The sequence below is a fragment of the Harpia harpyja genome, chromosome 2, assembly GCF_026419915.1.
Source record: "Harpia harpyja isolate bHarHar1 chromosome 2, bHarHar1 primary haplotype, whole genome shotgun sequence".
NCBI lineage: Eukaryota > Metazoa > Chordata > Aves > Accipitriformes > Accipitridae > Harpia > Harpia harpyja.
Genome location: NC_068941.1, coordinates 18883882 through 18901808, shown reverse-complemented (window position 1 = coordinate 18901808; position 17927 = coordinate 18883882). Strand labels below are relative to the sequence as shown.

At 47.3% G+C, this 17927-nt stretch overlaps 1 long non-coding RNA gene across 1 annotated transcript; it reads left to right on the top strand.

The window, feature by feature from the left end:
• Window positions 1-198: 198 nt before the first annotated feature.
• LOC128134520 (uncharacterized) lies at window positions 199-17137 on the top strand. Its single transcript, XR_008232770.1, has 6 exons — window positions 199-930; window positions 1309-1448; window positions 1579-3088; window positions 11364-11595; window positions 15454-15710; window positions 16408-17137. It is a non-coding gene; the product is annotated as an uncharacterized LOC128134520 (long non-coding RNA).
• The last annotated feature ends 790 nt before the right edge of the window (window positions 17138-17927 follow it).

Genomic DNA, 17927 nt, shown 5'->3' with positions numbered 1-17927 from the left:
GCGTGGGCCGTCCCGCCGCAGCCCTGCCCCCCCGACGCCCCCAATGGCGGCCGCCGCGGCGGCCGAGCCTCCCCCCCCGCCCCCGCCCCGCCCCGCCGTTGGCCGTTGGCCGTTGGCCGTGACGGGCCAGCCGCCAGGGACCCGGCGGGGCGGCGCCGCCGGGCGCGGCAGGGGAGGCCGGCAGCCGGCGGGGAGAGCGAGGCCCTGAGGCGGCTGTTGCCGGGGGTGCTGTGGCGGCCCCGCGCCTGCCTTCTCGCCGCGCCACGCCTTTCCAGCGGAGGCGGCTCTTGTCTCCCTCCTCCCCCTCGCAGGGGCGAGGGACCGGAGGAGGAGGAGGAGGAGGAGGGAGACGGAGACGGAGACCGGTATGGCCGTGGCCGAGGCGAAGGCGTCGGGCTCGCGGCGCTGTCCCGGCGGTGTCCCTGCACAGCCCCCCCCGTTCGCTCTTCGCCGCCTTCCTCGCCCCGCGAAGCCAGTGCCGGCCAGGTGGCAAGGCCGACTGCAAGGACAGGCAGGCGGTGTCTGCAGCTACGGCCCGTGGGCTTCTCAAGAGGGCCTTAGAAAAAAGTGTTTATGTTGTTCAGGAAAAATACGGCCATAGATTTAACATACAGTTGAGCGTGCTGCTCCGAGGCGGCTGTTTCTATGAAAAAAACCCTGCCGCCTCCTTCTTGTTTGACCCGTGTCCAAATGGCAGTTTAAAGAGATCATTTGCGTGGCGCTGTGCTACTGACACAGTCTTTGACCTTTGACGCAATTTGGCAAATCAGATTAATTACAAAAGCCTTTGAAACACACCTTCCCATTGACCTCCTGCTGTCCACTAGAGACAAGAGTACTTGAAAACAGAAACCTGAAAAGTGCGAGCCGATGTAGTTTCCATAGGAGATTAAAGAGCTCACTGTCAAGTTTATCCCAGATATTTGTGAGGTAAGGAAGTTTGGGGGGTTTGTTTGTTTAAATTTCAAGAGCATTATTTCCTCTAACTTTTCTTTGTGATTGACGTTACCTTATAAAAAGCCCTGTAAAATGGGATACTGGACCTGTAGGTTTACAGACTGATGATGTCAGTTTCCCAACTAGGGACTTTACAAAGGCACCAATATTTCAGGAAACCAAGTTCTTCGGTCTCCTGACTGTGAGTACAGATTCTTAAAAACTTGGACCTATGTATCCATATCTAGTGCTGTTATTAGGTAGCATCCTTAATCTGTCAAACCTGCCATTAATATTTATCATCCACTGCAATGTCATCTTTACTGTGTTCTGAGCAAAGCTTGATGTCAGCTGTCTCCCTTTTGTATTCAGTAGGGGACAGCTAAGCAGTCCTAGTGCCCACAGCACAATGTGCCTTGACTGCAAAATCCATCGGCTTCTGGCCAGAAAAGCACCAAGAAAACCCCTCAGAGCTCTCACTGGACGGGTCTACTTGTAGGAGAAGGGGTTAGGTAGGTAAGCATGGTAACACCTACCAGATTGTTCTGGTTTCCAGATGTGTGGTGTCCCACTCAGCATTTAGAATGGAATTTGACCCTGTGAGTCTTCTGGGGATAGCAATGCTGTCATCTGTCACTGCAGGTTGTTCCCTGGTTCCTGTTTGTCCTCAGTGAGACAAAGGAAAAACAATGCTCCGTGGAAACCAGCTCCCCTGGCATGAGGTAAAGAGCGGCAGTTCTCCTGAGCAGGAGTGATCCATACAGAATTGTATCCAAACTAGCCCAGTGATTTATTGAGAATGAAAACAGCACGTTACCCTGTAAACCAGGTATTGCTGTTTACCGAGAAGTACCAGCAGGGGCTTCCCAGAAGTATCAGGAACCTCTATGCTATTAGGCACAAGTGCTGAGAGGCAATTTCTGCCCTTGATAGTTTGCAGTGAAGGCCAGCACGGAAATTATAAATGTTTCATGCTGAGCCTTTATGTGCAGTGGAACTGCTCTTATATTTACAGGGTTTTGGAAAGTAAGTGCAAGGCAGCTGAAGAGGCCACAGCAGGAATTCGAGGTGGCAGGAGAAAAAAGGCAGCAGGCGTAAGACGAGCTTTGTGAGAAGGCAGCAGGCTTGAAGACGAGGCCAGGGCACAACAGCAAGGATCCACAGGGGAATAGGTGGGGGAGCAGGGCAGGGGGGATAGGCCATGGTGCAGCACTTGGTACTTTGAGGGGCCTCTGACCGCACTCGGAAGACAGGTGGCAAAAAAATTCACAAACAGGAAGGGCAAGTACTTGTACTATGAAACATTTGTTTTTGACTGCAAACAGTTAATTTGGACTTTCCCCTTGCATTTTTTTTCCCTAAAGGATGAGTTAAATTTTCTAGATTCCAGCTCCCCTAACAAGGAATTTCGGCTCCTGCAAGATTATTTTTCTTGCTCTTTTCTGTCTCACTGCCTCTGGTTTTGCTTCTCCATCATGTTCCTGACCTTTCCCTCTCCTGCCACCCATTCTGCTTTATTTTGTTCTCCTTTTCCTTCACAATTTGCATATTTTTTTTTCTCATTATTTCTCTCCTGCTACTTATTTTCCCTTTTTTACTCATTGTTCTTTCCTGCATGCTTCTACCTTTGGATTCTAAAACCTTAATTGACTGCCTCATGTGACTGGAAAACAAACCAAACTACCCGGGGCAGGGAGAGATGGGCTGCCAGTGTGCTAGCATGCTGTCCTGCCCGGCGTTGTAACTGGACACGCAGCAGCTGTGATTCTTCGGTGGGTGGAAAAGAAATGTCCATTGTAATCTCCATGTATTAGATCTCAGATCAAGCTAGAAACACAGAGCAAACTTGTTCTGAACACCCTGCTTTTCTCACCAGCACGACGTGCTCTGCAATGCCTGACATTACAAGTGGAAAAACTTACTTTTTCACCATGCTTTCTATCCTCATAAGTGAAGATTTGTTCCCTATGGTACACTACTAGCTAATTATCTCTCTGTACTCTCTAAGTTTGCTAGCAGATCAGAAGAGACCAGAAAAGATCCCATGGGTGTGGTGAAGGGAAGTAGCCATCCACTTAACACTGACCTTCAAATAATTGGCAACAGCTATCATTTTTCATGGCACTTTTCAAAGGCAGCCCTTCAAAATCAGGTGAGCTAATGTGGGAAAGGCATGCATGGCTGCTCTCAGACCCTAAATGCACTGAGAAGCTCCACAGGCTCTACCCCTGCCATGGGCGTTTGGCTGCCTGCGCTCATGGCCAGCCCTGGCACGGCACGGCTTGGTGCTGGGAAAGGAGCTGCGGGAAATCTTATCGAAGATCTCTGTCCCTTGGCTCGGGAACCAAATTTAAGCTCAGGCCCTTGCCTGAACTATGCTGTAGGCATGCCTGTGTCTGGCCATGTACCTCACTGATCCTGGGCTTCCCTGGCTAATGTAACTTCCTGGCTTGACCTCAGACCTGTCTTGTCTCTATGGTCAGGCTTGGTGGTCCTTGGACCGTGGCTGACCCCTGTTGCTGTCACCAGCTGGCCTGGATCTCCTTGTTTGGGTGCCATGAGGCTGTCAGTGAGGTCCCTGCCTGCCTCACCACCACCCTTATCCCCAGCTTGCCTGCCCTGGTGGAGCAGCCATGCTTCTCCTTGCTGACAAGGACTGCACACAGTCCTCGGGGTGTGGGTGAAAAGCAGCTTCCTTCTTCCAGGGAAATGCGCTTTTTGGCACTCCTTCCAGGTATTGCCCTTGCATAAATAATAATAGTGTTAACATTGAAACATGACTAAGAAAGCTAATAAGCGTTCTGAGTAGAAACAAGAAACAGAAAGGTGAAACCGTATTATTTTTGGCACTGTTCAAATGATGTGCAATGCCTAATTCACAAACTCATCCTCTATATTTTTATGGGTGATGTGACTTCCCTTGTGTGCTTAGACTTTAGGATATGATAGTCTCGTTTCCTCTTGTTACCTTACTCAACAAGTTTCTGTCTCATCTGGGACCCATGACTTACACAGAGACAGAAGGCATTCTCAAACAGGACGGTTATGGTGCAACTTGAGCAGATTCACAGGAGCACCCAGATCAAACTGCTCACTCTAAACCAGTTCTCCTTCATAGGAAAGACAGGAGTCAGCTGCACATCTGTTGCCACAGGACTCCTCTCAATTCAGATGACATGGCTTGCTTCTGTCCCAGTAAAGATGGAAAATAAACTCCTGTATCTAAACACTGTACACTTTCTGGGACAGTCAGATCAAAAGCATGCCTAGAGGATTAGCTGTAGTCATTAAAACAAAAGTCAGGTTTCTGTACTTAGTGATCCCAGGTGTGGTGGGTTAATCTTGGTTGGCCACCAGGTACCTACCAAGTTGCTCTATCACTTCCCCTCCTCAGTGAGCAGTGCCAGCACTGCTCAGCAGTAGCCAAAACACTGGTGTGTTTTCAACACTGCTTTAGCTACAAATACAAAGCACAGCACCATGAGGGCTACTATGGGGAAAGTTAACTACATCCCAGCCAGACCCAATATACCATGTTTTCTGAAAATAAAAAAAAAGGTAGTTTTGTTTATCCTGAAACTTTAAATGGCTTTTTGAGTATTCAGGCAGTTTATCTGGGAACAGAAAAAAGGTTTTTCCTGAGCTTTTTGTGGCCCTGGTGAAGAATCTGTCCTCTTAAATGCAGGAGAAAGTGAGTTAGAAGAGAATGTTCCTAGGCCTCCACATTGTGCCTTTGACATTCTCCATTTACAGCATTTTAGCTGTGCAAATTGAATTTGTCCTTGAACTTGAACCATTGTGAAATATTGTAAGTTAGAAGTTGTGCTACTTCAAAACATTAGGGTGTCAGACATGGTAACTTTGTATTAGAAATACGTAGCTGAAAAATCTGATCTCTGGAATGGCTGCGCAGTAGCACAGCTGATTTTGTTTCAGTGATGTGACTTCAGTTTTACAAAGATAATATCCCAGATCAGAATTCAGTCATCTGTCTGCTGAGAGGAACCACAAGCATATTTCTATCTTAATGATTAAAGAATATTCCTAATGACCTTTGAAGAGCTGTTATAATGTGACAGCAGGAAATTATTCTGGCTTTTGAGTATGTGGCAAATATTTTAAAGCAGGCTTTTAAGTGGTTTCTGTAGCAACCACTCTTCATTAGAGATCAACCCATGCTATTAAGTATCACGCTGTGTTCAGATCAGCTTTGCAATATTAAAGACACTTGTTTAATACACTGCCAGGTAATGCGCAGTTCCTTGCTGTCCAACAGCCAGGGGAGCATAGAGGGAAGCTTGCTGCCTGCCAGACTTTTTTCCAGACATGCAAGGACACACCTCTTGGTGGTGAGCTAGCATAGGTGCCCCGATGGGTGGAGGAGCTGGCCCTGCTCACTATTGGCTGCTCTTTCATCCAGCAATTGTGAGGAATGGGGTTTTTTATTTCTCATTCATCTACCCCTCCGCCCCCTGCCCCAAGAAAATACTAGTGACTTGCGATTCCCTTTTAAAGAGGTATCAAGCACAGCTCTTAACTGAGCACAGCTCATATTCTTTGTTTTGGTCTTTTATCTCAAGTGTCTGGGGCATCAGATAATTTATCCTTCGATCCCATATTCAGTGTTTATGATCAACAGGAATGTAAAGCCATTAGCAGGGTTAATGGTGGGGAACTGGGGAGGTGTCATTAATATAAAGAAGCACCTCTTCTGCTCTCCTCCAAAGCTTTACAGTTATTTATTTATTCTGATTTGGGTTGCCTTCCCTACTTGCTGTGGACATCTGGGGTTTAAGGCAGCTTTAGCAGAACTGACCTGAGAATCTTAAAGTACTGCTCAGGGGAAATGTGTTTAACGGTGATCCTAATGGAGGGCATTCACCTGGTATTTGTCATCAGCCCTGTGAGATCCTGATCAGATGCCCCAGCAGTGCTGGGGTCTCTGGGGGCAGACTTCTCTGTTTCTGGCTGGAAGGTCAGAGCTTGTTCCTGCAGCCATACAATAAGAAGGAGTAAGGGTCATTTTCTCCTGATGCCTTCTCACTTTATGCCTTTGTTATCTTGGGATTTGGTTGCTGCAAAGCCTCTATGTGAGGCTTCTCTCTAAAATGGTTCAGAGGCACAGAGGCAGACCTAGAGTAGCACGTGAAAACTGCCTGCTGTGCCCTCAGTGCGTACAGTGCTGAATACGGCGAGTTCTTTCACTCTATCCTGGCACCCAGGAGGTCTGGGTTTCTGTGTGCGGTGGGAAGTGCCAAGTCCTACCAATAGACTCCTAAATGAATTAAGCAGGGTGTTGCCTTGAGAGACAGGCAGCTTCTCTGGCTTCTGTGCCTGAGTTAAAATTGGAGCAAGTATTCAAGAGGGAAAAAGAGGGACTGCCAGTGCCCATGTCTCTGACAGTCACGGCACTGTTGGTCTGAAATAGCCTGCTGACCTTCAGTGCTGGGCTGTGGTGGCCTTTTTTGGGTGACTTGGAAAATAGGCTGGTAAACTGAGGTAATCCCTGGCAAGCATCCTTTAAGAGTATTCTGATACTTGTGTTTCTTTAGGTAAGTCTGCTCTGTAGAAATATCTTCTTGCTTGGCCATGCTTTTCTTTCTGTAACTCTCAGGAGAAAGGCTTTTATAGAACTTACACAGAAAAAGAGAGTGCTTTTTGACAGTGGTTGCTACTTTGTATTTGTGGTTTTGAAGGCAGAAATCAGCAGAAATTTCTGAAGGTAGAAATCGTGCAGAAGTCAGCTCATGTGTTACCCAGTCTATGGCATTATTGTACTTAATAGCAGTTTTTATTTCCTGTTAATGGTGTACTCCTCTTTGCTTAGTTGTTGTTAATACAACCACTGCCTGCTATTATGGAAAGGGTTACTACTACTTTCTAAGAGCAAATAAGAATAATAGGATAATAGGCATTCAGTGTTATAAATCCATGCCTCTTCTGTAAGACAAAAACTGAGGCAATACTCAAGTTAAAATGTGTGTTTGTAAAAAACCAAAAAGCACAGGGCCCGCATGCAAAATGAAATCCTGTAGCATCATTTTGTAATATAGACGATTCCATGAAATCTTGTGTTTACAAGTGAACCTGTCAGCTTATAGGGTCTGACCCAAAGCATACGGAAACTTCTGAGAATCCTCATGCTGACTTAGCGTGGACTGCATTGGGTCCACAGGAAGATGGATGTGTTCAAAATCACATCCAGCACTGAATGAAAGCTTCAGCAGTGTGTAATCTTTTGTTTGTTTTTGGCATGAGAGCATCATGTAGAAGTACCATGTGTAAGCAACATACCGCTGCATTCAAAGTGTGATCTTTGCCTGCGTTGCCATCTACCTTCTGTATGGGCCTGTTACAATTAGTGGGAATCTGGGGTGCAGCGTAGTTGCTGCAATTCTGGACTTGCAGACTCTCTGCTGCTGACATCTTCTGCCATTTTTTGTTATTTTACAACTCAGATCAGTTTAGTGCATGAATCAGATTATTATCCCTGGGGGACAAGGTGGATGGTAGGGACAAACAGCTAGATGCACATGAAGTAAGGATGCTGAGAACAACCACAACTGAGTCTACTGCTGAGAGACTATGGGGAATTGCACTTTTTACTGGTTGAGGTAAGATGCAGAAACTGGTTATTTTGTCAGTTCAGTTGCAATAACAAGCTCTTTCTCTAGGATATCAGAGGTGTGAAGCATCAACTTAAAGCTTTTTCAGTGAGATGACCCAAGCCTGTGGCTGAGTCCTCGCTTTGCTTCATAGTCATGGCTTTATCATCACTTCTCATCTGCAAAGCGGGGGCAAGAAGGCTTCTCAGTGTCAGTGGGAGCATTGTAAGGGTGATCACAGGAGCAGTTGTGATGAGTTCAGCAAAGGCTGGACTAGCTCCTGGGCTAGCTGTCGAGGAGGGTATAGGTCAACGAGCAGTGTAAGGCTGAGCAGCCAGCTCGTTACTGCATCACATGTAACTCCCTATATTGTCAGCGTTGTGCATAGCTAATGTGAAGCTTTGTGGAAATGTGAGGGCACCTTTCTTGCCACTGTTGGTTTCCTTCAAGAATGAGGAGGATTACAGGAGTGCCCTGCCTAATGTGTACGGCTGTACTGGGTTTGCATGGCAACGTTTTGGTAGTGGGGGGGCTACAGGGGTGGCTTCTGTGAGAAGCTGCTAGAAGCTTCCGCTGTGTCTGACAGAGCCAATGCCAGCCGGCTCCAAGACAGACCCACCGCTGGCCAAGGCCAAGCCCATCAGTGACGGTGGTAGTGCCTCTGTGACAACATATTTAAGAAGGGGGACCCCCCCCACCCCGTGCAACAGAAACTGCAGCTGGAGAGAGGAGTGAGAATATGTGAGAGAAACAGCCCTGCAGACCCCCAGGTCAGTGAAGGAGGAGGGGGAGGAGGTGCTCCAGGTGCCGGAGCAGAGATTCCCCTGCAGCCCGTGGGGAAGACCATGGTGAGGCAGGCTGTGCCCCAGCAGCCCATGGAGGTCCACAGTGGAGCAGATATCCACCTGCAGCCCGTGGAGGACCCCACACCGGAGCAGGTGGATGCCCGAAGGAGGCTGTGACCCCATGGGAAGCCTGTGCTGGAGCAGGCTCATGGCAGGACCTGTGGACCCATGGAGAGAGGAGCCCACGGTGGAGCAGGTTTGCTGGCAGGACTTGTGACCCCATGGGGGACCCACGCTGGAACAGTTTGTGAAGAACAGCAGCCTGTGGGAAGGACTCACATTGGAAAAGTTTGTGGAGGACTGTCTCCCGTGGGAGGCATCCCACGCTGGAGCAGGGGAAGATTGTGAGGAGTCCTCCTGCTGAGGAGGAAGGAGCAGCAGAAACAGCATGTGATGAACTAACTGCAACCCCCATTCCCTGTCCCCCTGCGCTGCTGGGGGGCATTCGTTATTTATGTTTGTCTTCTGGAGCAACTGCTATGCGTATTGAAGCCCTGTTTCCTGGGAAGTGGCCAGACATCACCTGCTGATGGCAAGTAGGGAATAAAATCTTTTGTTTTCCTTTGCTTTTGTGTGCAACCTTTGCTTTTGCTTTATTAAACTGTTCTTATCTTGACCCATGAGCCTTTTGTTATATTTTCTCTCCCTGGGCCAGTTGAGGGGAATGATAGAGTAGCTTTGGTGGGCACCTGGCATCCAACCATTGTCAACCCACCACGGTCCTTTTTGGCACCCAGTGTGGAGCATGAGGAATTCGAGATAAGGATAGTAATTGGGAGAGGTAACAGGCAAAACGTGGAATGAACGCAGCTAGAGAGTGAAGAGCAGAGTGATTGTGGGGAATTTATGTTGTTGTAATTGTGGTGAAGGGACTAGGGGTGGATTGTGTGTAAATTGTGGGCACCTGGCATCCAGCCAGGGTCAACCCACCAGAGCTGCCTGGAGCACCATTTGTGCTGATCCTTCCCTGGTGCCCACTAACACAAAACTGTCCCAGCCTTCTCCAGCTGCAGCCAGACAGACAACCCTTTCCTGTTAGAAAGGCATAGTGTCACATGGAAAAAACTTACAAAAAGGAGCTGCTGTCATCCTGATGGATGGCAGTGAGCAGGCATTAGCTTGGGATTTATTCCGACTGGCCTTCTGTGCAGTGCCGAAGACAATGGTCTTCCAAGTCTTCAAGGTGTTACGGTAATTGTGGTAGTAAGTAATAATGATTGTTTATGGGCAAAAAAATCCCTGAAAATGTTTTGAAGCTGGAAGGATTTGCTGATGGCAAGTCCAAGTCATCAAGCCCCATGCAGTTAGTTACTTTTCTATGGAAGCATTTCCCCATTTTCAGAAGATCAGTTTCATCTTCAAAAATGCATCTTCAGCTTCAGGTTCAAATCCTCCACTGATGCAAGAGAGCACACAGCTCAGCTGAAATCAACAGGACTCCATCCCCTTACCTCAGCAGTAAATTAATCCTGCTTCTGCCTTTTCATGTAATCTCTTCAGCACAAAGAAACAAATTATATTGTCAACATTTGAAGGAAAAGGTCTGTCTAGTTTTCAGGGCAACACAATACAGGGAGAGGGAGAGAATATCTGCATTTAGCTTTGTTCAAGGAGTGGAGGTGCCATGCTTACACTGTTAAATGTCAGACTGTGCTTACTCTGCTTGCATCTATTCACTTGAGCAGGATTAACTATCTAGCATGATATTTAGGAATATTATTTGAATATTTTCAAGACCAAGTGGAGGGTAATTCAGAAGCCAGTTTTGAAAAGAGTTGCACATATGACAGTAAATATTGATGAAAACAAAAATGAAGAATGGCTCCTTAATTCTTGGCTCTACTGTGACAAGAGGTGGCCGAGCTTACCTGGTTTTTGCATCTAGCTAAGGGAATGCTAATCCTGATTCAGTCTGTCACCTATTGTATTCTAAATCTGGGCAAGCCTGGCCCAGATGTAGTCTTGGGTGAATAACGAAACGCCAGAGGTTATTCAATCGACTGGGAACAGCTGGGTAAACAGAAGTGTTCCCTTGCGGGTTCTCACAAGTCCTAACTCCATGCACCTTGGGTCTTTGCTCCTGGAGACCCTTGTGAGCTGTTTGGCCTGTTCTGTCTCTGCCTTCCAGGTGAGTCATTTTGTGCAGTTGCATCTGCGTGTGATTATGTTCTTTCGCTCATTTGGCGTTTCAGGTTGCCCCCCAGCCTGTATTTAAGATCTCCTCTTTTTCTACACCACCATGAAACAACTGTTTTTCCAATATGGCTTGATCCATGTATTGAAATAAGCAAAAACATGTTTATACTTGGTGCCACAAATAAGAAAATGCATGCATGGGTCAGCCTACATTCAGGTAAGATCTTGGAGAGGTGCAGGATGTGCATGGAAGTGCAACCATTGTTTAGTGAAACACAGTACTGTCAGGCACCTCCAGTGTATCTTGCTCAACTGTAAGTATAGTGCTTTTACTGAGCGCTTGAGTCCACAAGCCATGATGCTTCTTCAACAATGTACTTCCATGGGGAATTAATGACACTCAGTACCTCCTGTTTTTTTCCCGAACTTTTTTTTTTGGTGGAGGGGGTGTCTCATAGCAGTGAAACCAATGCAAATTTTCTTACTGACACCAGTAAAGTTTTTACTGTAGAACAGAACCAGCCAAGATGCTCCATGAAAGTACATTTAACTTTTATTAAATCTCCCCCCCTCCGGCCCCATTTCCTTCCTGCCTGCGTTCATCATGCTCCAGCTATGGTTGGACAGAGTTCCCTCTTACGCATAGCAGAGTGCGTTGCGGTTGCACGCTGCCATCACCACCGTTGTTTGAGGATTTACAAGGTCTGTTTTAAATGCCCTTGCAACAAACAGAAACATGTACACATGCTGCTGCTTCTCTCTTAACAGCTGTCAATCCTAAATCACAGTGTGAACAGTGAATGAGATGCTAGAGTGCATCTTTTCCAATATGCTGCTTTAGGTCTGGGCTGAAACTGCAGAGCCGGAGCAGAGGATCCTTTCTGCATGCTGCAGTGTCCCTAAGCAGACACTGGGCAGCTGAGAAGGAGACCCTCCTGTTCCCCAAGACATCTCAGCAGGGGCTGATAACCAGTACTCCAAGCACACAGGAGACATGGACCCTGGGTCTTCATTTCAGGGGAGCCAAGACCAGAAGACCAGCTGTTAGGGTCACCATTAATACCCTATTCAAGGTAAGTTGAGTTGCCTGCTGTTTCTGCAAGATTTGTACCTTCTCTTCTCCACAGGCGCCTCTTGTCTCTTTTTGCTTGGCCTCTGCGCTGTCTGAGGCCTCCACTTACCACAGCAGTCACAACGTACCTGTTTCTGAATTCAGTGTATTAATGTGTGAGCCTTTAGAAAAGCAGCACTTTTAGACCGCCTTTTAACTAACTCATTTTAAATGGCACGTTATTAAATGTTGCTTATCACTTGTTGACCACATAGGAACGCTTGACCTTTGCACAAACGACATTCAAAATACATGACAAAGCCATACAAAATATTATCCTTATTTATTACTGGCATTTCTAAAACATCTGACTAGAAACAACATAAGAGAGATGGAAATTAACAGGACTCCAGCATGACCTGCACAGTAAAACATCACTTAATGCAGACAGTATGATTCCATCTTCTTTCAATGAATGCTTTCATGTTGTAAGGATGGAATAAAGAAAAGGCAGAGTGCCCAGTACAACACAATATACCTCATCTGCAGCAAATTTAATTTGTTTGTCTCAAAGGGCAAGGTAATGCACTTAAGTAATTCTGTAGTGCAGCAAAGTTGAATTTCACAGACCTCAGTCTATGACAGTAAGAAATCAAGACAAGACACCTGTTTGCAGATGGCCCAGCTCCTTGCTGGGTACTTTCCCAACACATATAAATCAGGGAAGGAGGGCTATCAGTCACAGGTGGACAATCCAGCTGACAGGACAGACCTTCAGACACTTCAAAGGCAAACACAATGAGTAGCTGTAACACATCTGATAGCTTTATGTCTGTGCATACATCCACATAATAATATGAAATGGATTCAAGTGAATATAATATCCAACCAATGAAAGCACAAGCAGCTTCAACAAATGTTCACAATATGATTTTCAAGATTTTAAGACTCATCCATATACCTGAATTCAATTTCTGACTTACTCTCTGACAAATCTCAGAGAGCATATTCCACCAAGATCCAATGTTAGTAAACTGTAGAAAAGAAACAGGGAAACATAACCTCCAGCAACGTTTTATGATGATGATTTGTAAGCTGGTGTTTTGATTTATACCTCAATAGAGATTTAATTGCCTGACACTAAGAAAACCTGTCTGTTGTGCTGTGCAGGTGTTTATCTGGAATGACTAGGCTGCTGTGGAGATTTTCAGGTAACTTACCCATTTGCTTTTACTTGCAGGGTGCTAAAGGAGAGTAGGTTTAGTTAGGACATTGTGGTTAGGGGACCTCCTTGCACTTTCTTCTCAAGAATTGGGGCCTTTCATAGAACCAGGCATAGAATTACAAATGCAGTTACCACTGTGGCATTGAGTCAGCTTTTCATTGCATGCCTCCCTACCCATTCAGCAAGTGCTCCCTGGCTAGTCTGAAGGCTGGTCCTTGGCACTTCACCAAAATGAGACTGATGGGTTTACCTGCAGTCTGAGGGCAAAACAGTGCTACAGCCACCCACTTCACACCTTTGGACAACACCAGCTTGCCAACCACCTCTTTAATTGTGCTGCAATCAAAACCGCAGTTTATGGGAAGTACTTTCTGGGAAGACTGTTTGAAGACAAAAGTGCCTTGACAAGAAAGAAAGCAAAAACCACTCAAAGGACAGACTAAGGGGTATCTGAGTATTTGCAGCCCATACACATCTTGGGCAATAGCAAAAACTGGGGGTGAGATGGCAGATGGGCTGCAAAGTTATTCTAATACCTTTTCCCTGAATCATCACATGGCCAACAATCTGTCTCCCCACAGAGCTATCCTCCCTTGTTCCCGTGTCTGTACGGGGGAGTCATTGCCTGCTCTACTGGAAACACAGTATTTTTGTAAATGCGTTACTGACAAAATTACTTTTGTGTCTTGCTGCTAGTCATTGAGACCAGCTCTGAAAACAGCATTTCTTCTAAGACGTGTGTCAGCTCATCTGCCTTCCTCGTTCCCAGGAAGAATCCAAAGGGCACATTAAATATAACCTTGGAATCTAGTACAGAAATAAATCATGTAACATGACCTGCATGTCAGTTAAATAAGTTGCACTGCAATTTCTATTGCACGGATTTGTACTAGAAGGTATTTTCTTTTTATTGAAAAGACTCTGTGAACGCAAACTCCACGAAGAAAACAGCACAAAGCACAAGTACCGGCCAAGTCCTGCTGAGACTCTCTGCAGCCCATGGGTGACATACAAGACCTCTGCTGTTGTGTCCTGTGCCTCGACAGGGCTGTGGTTTCCCCCCACCAGCAGTGTTCATAAGGAGGCTATACAGTGCCACAGGAGCCAACAGTTGGAAAACCCATTTTTAAATTCCCTGCTCCAGTTTGGTCTCTGAGGAATACCCCCAGGGCGGTGCTGGAGTAGTGCTGCCCACAGGCAGCAGTAGTTCTGGTATCTGGCTTCCCTGGGTACCCCATTCTCAGACAACTCTGCCTCAGCAAAACCTGTGCTTCAGGTCTCCATCTGGGTAAGGGCAATCATTAGACTTTGCTACTGCCCCAGGCAAGGTGGCTTCACCAGAAACTGTAAGAAGCAGAGGTATTCCTGTCCAATGGGGCACCCAAATACAGTGGGCGGGCCGCTTCACACAACCTGTCCTGGGATGTGCTCAAGCCTGTCCTACAGGGACAGACAGACCAAGTCAGGTAGCAGAACACTCGAGGTTGGCTCAAGGCTTGCTGAAAACTTGGCGAGCCAAGTCCAGAAGGGATCCCTCAAACAGCAGCATACAGACCCAAGGGAGTCAAAGACTGCCTGCTCACTCTTCCCTGTGTGAGTTGATTTTTTTGTGGCACTCAAACATGTTTTTACTTCCTTGGGTTTCCTGTGCAAAGGTAAGATATCCAGCATTCGCTGACACTGCTGGATGCTGCTTCACTGAACTGAGATTCATTTTGTGATCAGTTTTGCAAACCTGGGGAGAAGCAGTATTGTGCATTGACCTGCTCCTGCTGCTTTTCAGGTGCAGCAGAAACATCCCCGATGTTCAGCAGCAGTGCTTTTTGGTGGCACCAGAGCCTTGGACCACTCCCTGGATAAGTGCCAGTCCAGTCAGGGAGTCATTTGCCTTTGGGTTTGGATTTTCATAGAAGATGATTACTTGTCCAGTGCTTGAAACCAAGATTCTTCTCTGGGATAGTTTGATGTAAACGTTTGACTTCGTAGAAGTCCAGTATTGTTCTCCTTCAGAGCAGCTGGAGGTGGTGCAAGTCCTCCCCAAGGGGAGTCAGACCACAATTTCTCCTCAGCATAGTTGCCTGCTGCAAAACCACATGAGGGGAAAGTCTGTAACTTGTGGTATTTCTGCTCCATGTCTTAAAGAAGGAATTACTCAAACTCATTAAAAAATGTTACAGAGGTAAAACTATCATCTAGCTCATAGGCCGGCCCTTTCATTTCCTACTCTAATAGCGTGGACTCTTTTTTTTTTTTTTTTAAAAAAAAGCTAACACCACTAGGTGATCACTTGGAATTTTTGCATTTTCATGGAACATGCATGCAAAAACCCCAGCTGACAATGATTTCTGCCAAAAGATTTGAAATAAAATCCTGGCTTTGGTAGTAAACTACCATTTTTTGGCACTCTATAAAAATCCCAAATGTTTAAAAAGTCACAGATTCCATGATTCCTGTAACAAACCCTAAGTACTGCTAATCATAGCAATAATGAGCTTTTCATACTAAAATCTCTCTGGCAGATAGGTTGGGAAGGAGCAGGTATGTTACCTGTGCGTGCTGAGATGGTGCATTGTGTTACACACTCCCAAGCTTCTCACTTGTTTTTTGTTTCACAAAATTACAGACACATGCCAGCTTTTCTCTCCCTCTTCACAGAGAAATTGGATGCCTTTTTCGAAGAGACATTTTATTTGGGTGGAAATTAATCGACTCACTACAGGGGGCAAATAGGTCAAACCTGTGGCCTGTATCATGCAGGCTTTTTGAGTCCACGTTGAACCACCCATGGATAGCTGAAGAGGGAGCCTGTTTCCTAGTCCAACAGTGGCTTCAGTTGAACTGCAGCTCAGTAATGAAGGAGGAAAAACAGCACTCTCAGCACTCGCCATGCTATTAGCCCTTATGCCTCCTAGGTAGGAAACTTACTCCTGGTCTGTATGTCTTGCTGTGTTTTCAGCGTGAGGTTGCATGTCCTGTGTTAAGCCAAATGAAAAGCTTAGTGCTGTGCCATGCCCCATGGAGAAAAGTACTGATTTCTGGCTAGAGATGCAAACTACTGTGCTGGGAAGTGGCACGCTGATGTTGAGTCAAGCAGGCCTTTCGGCATTACAAAGCCCGGCTGGCCAAATAAACATCAGTCAAGCAGCCTATGAAGTGGGGTTGACTGCTTAGGCATTTCTGGACCACACGGGCTCTGGACTCGCAGGCCAGCAGCCTGGAGCTTCCCTGATAGAGCCTCCGAGACTGCTGTAGGCTGATGGCACATAGTCATGAAACAGACCTGCTGAGAAAGGGGAAGGTTGCATGCCGGCTGGTCATTGCTGACTGGATCACACTTATTCTGGAGAAAACAGTCCACAAGAAAGCCAACACCATCATGCCTCCAGATGAACATCTCCATATGGGTGGACTGGGCTAGGTCTTCATTTTGAGACTAAAAACATTTTCTGGCCTGAAGGAATGAGGCATTTCACTCCATACAGATGTGCTGAGATAGACTGTTAGGGGTCATTAATACACATCTACCAGCCATGTTTATTTTAAGAATATCAAGTAATACTGGTACCTACCACCTGTAGTTATTTTCTGTCTTTTTTTTTTACGGATTAGGTTGAAAAAGGTTTCCTTTTCTGGACTGCAGGCCCAAAGCCATCCTCACAGGTGTGAGGAGGCTGGAATACTGTGCCAACCCCTGGAGGTGTATGTTTGACCCAGAAGCACAGATCCCTGTATCGCACCCGGTACTAGTAAGTATCGGTCTAAGGACAGGTGAGTGCAAGATGCTGTGTCACCTGGAAAGAAGCTATTTGAAGGTCAGCTGCTGCACGGTGACCTCTGCGTGCAGGCTTTCTGGTCTATTGGAGGCACATGTAGGGTTCGTATCCCAACACAGCTGGCTCACGAAGGCAAGAGAAAGCTGAGGTAAGCCCCAAAAAGTTGTTTGGATGGCACATCTTGTGCTGCCCGCTTTATGGAAGAAAGGTGGAGAACAAAACTCCACAGCGAGTAAAGTAACAGGACAGAAACAACACTGCAGCGCTCCTGCAGTGTTGTGGTGTGCTTCTGTACCAAGGAGCAGTTTATAAAGAAGTGCTTGATGATACTCTAGTAGAAACAGGAATTTTTCAATGCCTTAGGTGGGAAAGGGACGAAGACCATAATAGTAAGTTAAGTATCTCAGAGTAATTACCATGTAAGAACTGCCTTTAGTGCTGTAACACTTGTCTGCCTTGCTTGGGTATTCTGAAGGAAAAGGAAATGGCTGAGACACTGCTTTTCTGCAGTGCCTCCCTAGTACAGCAAAGCAAGCTTTCTCAGTAACCTGTTAATGCAGGACGAAAAGCAGGCTGTATTTATTTCCCTTAGTGCTGCCCAGCAAAGCTACCTGTAGCGTTCTTGACCTATGCGACCACCGTGAAACCTGCACTTCATTCTTTTTGCCTCTTGTCTTGGCCCTGGGGTCCCGGAAGTTTTTCCTGCCCCAAGGAGGTGAATGAAATAGCATCAACTGACATTTAATGTCCTGCGGTGGGGTGCTGGAACCAGTTCCACGCGTCAGTTCTCGTCAGTAACGCACTTCCGCAACAAGGTTAGTGCAGGACCTTCTAGAGGCTGTTGCAGGTTAAATTCTTCCTGTTAACGGCCGGTTTCTGATACTCTCCTTCCCACGGGGAGCAGCGGTGCGAAGGTCAGCAGTGCAACACGGAGACGCCCCGCTCTCGCAGCTGTCAGTGACGGCCGGGCCCCGACCGGTGCTGATCCCCGGGCCCAGCGGCGCCGGGGCTGCGGTTGCACCGAGGGAGAAGGGGGGCGGGGCCGGGATGACCGGCGGGGGCGGGGGGTGGGGCTCTGGGTCCGGTAGCTGGGCCGCGCGATCGACCGCTGGGGCCGCGGGAAAGCCCCGAGGCGGGCGGCGGGGAACGACAACGGTGTCCCAGCAGGGTCAGAAAGCAGGCAGGGCTGCGTCCCGCGGCATGCCGGGAGCTGTAGTCCTGGGGCGCGGGGCTCCGGGCGGCCGTGCTGGCTGCCGGGGCATGCCGGCAGGGGCGGTTTTCCGGCACCTGGCTGCCGGGTGGCCGTGCTGGTCTCGGACGCGTGCGGCGAGGCGTAGTCTTGGCTACCGCCGCGGC